This window comes from Pteropus vampyrus, unplaced genomic scaffold (genome assembly GCF_000151845.1).
Source record: "Pteropus vampyrus isolate Shadow unplaced genomic scaffold, Pvam_2.0 Scaffold82, whole genome shotgun sequence".
Taxonomy (NCBI): domain Eukaryota; kingdom Metazoa; phylum Chordata; class Mammalia; order Chiroptera; family Pteropodidae; genus Pteropus; species Pteropus vampyrus.
This window is the reverse complement of record NW_011888863.1, coordinates 6038327-6041241: the sequence shown is the minus strand read 5'-3', so window position 1 is coordinate 6041241 and position 2915 is coordinate 6038327. Positions and strand designations below refer to the sequence as shown.

The 2915-nt window shown below is 44.2% G+C and overlaps 1 long non-coding RNA gene across 1 annotated transcript in view; it reads left to right on the top strand.

Moving 5' to 3' along the window:
* The window catches only part of LOC105294092, a 16428-nt gene that overhangs the window by 11206 nt on the left and 2307 nt on the right, over nt 1-2915 (top strand). The window lies entirely within an intron of this gene.

The following is a 2915-nucleotide window of genomic DNA, read 5'->3' as shown; positions in this document are numbered from 1 at the left end:
CTTTCTAAGGTAACTAAAGTTATACAGGGAGGGACCTCAGGAATTCCCTGGAGCATTTCTTGAATGAAGCGTACTGGGTATATACCCCCATTGATCCTGAGGCCCCTGAGAACCAATGGGCAATTAATATAGCCTTTGCTACTCAGGCAGCCTCTGATATCTGATGTAAATTACAAAAAATTAGAAGGTTTTGCAGGAATTAACCTGTCCTAACTTGTCGAGATAGCCCAGAAGGTGTTCAACAACAGGGAGGCACCAGATGACCCCAAACATATGGCTAAAATCCAAAGCTACTGTCATCAACCCAGCCAATCTGTTGCCAGACCCAGACCCCGAGACCCCCGTTCATGATTACATAGATTTCACTGAAGTTGTGTGTTCCTCACAGCCAGACCTCAAAGACTCCCCTCTGCCTGAGGCCAATGAAGTTCTGTTCACAGACGGGAGCAGCTTCATGCAGGAAGGAAGGAGGTATGCTGGGGCAGTGCTCGTAACTCTAACTGGCACCATCTGGTCACAAGCTCTTCTCCATAGGACTTCCACTCAAAAGGCAGAACTCATCACCCTCACTGAGACACTAAGATGGGGAAAGGATAAGGCAGTCACAAAATACACTGACAGCCGATATGCATTTGCCACTGCACATGTACACGGAGCCATCTACAAGGAAAGAGGGCTTCTGACTTCAGCTGAGAAGGACATCAAAAACAAGGAGGAGATCTTAGCCTTACTTAAAGCCATATAGATGCCTAAGACTCTTGCTACTGTCCTTTGTAAAGGACATAAAAAAGAAAATAGTCCTGAGGCCGAGAGAAACTGACGAGACAATGCAGAGACAAGAACAGCTGCCACAAGGCCAGTGGGGCCCCCACCACATCTACTGACTGTTGTCCCTTACCCAGAACTGCCTCCATCTCCGACCTATATGGCGGAAGAAGAACATATATTTTCAAGATAAGGGAGCCACTAGGAACTAACAGGGGTGGTAGAGAACCTCAGATGGAAAAATCGGGCTCTCACAGCCCTTGGAAAGACTCTCCTCCACCAACTACACCAGACCACACACCTAGGGCGAACTAAGATGTTCCAAGCTTTTGACCCCAACTTTCACTATTTAAAAGGGAGAAGAACTGCAGAAGAGATTGCCTCACGGTGCCCAGCTTGTGCCCAAGTTAATCCAAAGAAGAGGAAGATAGAAGAACTTAGGCATAGGGAAAGAGAAACTTATCTGGGGGACCACTGGGAAGTAGATTTCACTGAGGTAACTCTGACTGTGGAGGGCTAAAAATATTTACTTGTTTTTATAGACTCCTTTTCAGGATGGGTAGAGGCCTTCCCCACCAGAAAAGAAACTGCCTTAGTAGTTACTAAGAAACTACTACAAGAAATCCTCCCTCGATTTGGTCTCCCCGGAACTTTAGGGTCAGATAACGGGCCAGCTTTCATAGAAAAGATGTCACAGCAATTGGCTAGCTACCTAAATTTGCGATAGAAACTCCACTGTGCCTACTGGCCCCAGAGTTTGGGCCAAGTAGAGCGAATGAATCGGACCCTAAAAGAGACATTAGTCAAGTTAGGATTAGAAACTGGTGGGACCTGGTTAGAACTTCTCCCCTTGGCTCTTCTCCAAGCCAGGTGTACTCCATATATTAATGGACTCACCCCATTTGAAATTTTCTTTGGAAAACCCCCACCTTTAGTACCTAGAATAGAAGATGAGAAAAAGGCAGAACTACGTAACCTTGTCTTACTTAAGTCTTTACAGGCCCTTCAAAGTGTACAGAAAAAGATTTGGTCCGGGGTTCGTGCTGCCCACTCAGCTCCGGAGGACGGACTTCCCCACCAGTTTCAGCCTAGGGACTCTGTGTGAATCCAGAAGTTCACTTCCAAGGGACTAGAACTGAAATAAAAAGGACCCTTCATTGTCTACCTGACGATGCCCACTGCAGTTAAAGTAGATGGCGTCCCATCATGGATTCATCACTCCCATGTGAAGGCAGCATGAGAGTGGACAGCTCAGGAAGATGGGCCCTTAAGACTAAGACTCAAGCATACATAAGTCTAACTCTCTGTTTCTTCCTTTTTTCCTCATTAGGCCAGGCATTCGACCAGCCACAACCAAAACGAGAAGGAGCATTAATAACTTTGCTAACGACAACACACAAGATCTTAAATAAGACCACCCCAGACATAGGACAAGATGGCGGGTTGTGCCTAAACCCAAAATCCCCCTTACTATGTTGGGGTAGGAACTCCCTTAAACTTACCTGAGCTCAGCAGGCTAGAACTTCAAGTCAATTCACTAACAAAAGTAGTCCTCCAAAATAAAAGAGGTTTAGATTTATTATGCTTAAAACAAGATGGATTATGTATAGCTCTAGGTGAAACCTGTTGCTTCTATGCTAATAACTTTGGAGTAATTAGAGAGAGCTTACAACTAGTACAGAGAAATTTAGATGCCAGGGAAAAACAGAGACTAGAATCAAATAACTGGTTTCATAGGATGTTCAATTAGTCACCGTGGCTAACAACTCTTCTATCTGCTGTCGCTGGACCTTTAATCCTCCTCCTCCTTTTGTTAACTTTCGGCCCATGTTTCCTTAATTTCTTGTTTACATATATAAGAAAAAGAATGAATTCCATTAGACTTTTAGTATTACAGAATAGAGGCTATGAACAAATTCTATATGAAGAATCAAGGATTTGATTTTTTGCTAAGGCCAGTGGGGAATGTGCTGGCAGAAAAATTACTGCTTGGCTATCGCCATGGGAACATAGGTTATCACCCATGAGAACATAACATTCTAACAATGAGCTTTCTGCTTCTGTACTCCCGCTTGCACAACCTACCTGTGGGTTGACAGTTAGTAAATAGAAGAAAAATAGACTTTTGTGTTAAGACAGAATGAGGAATG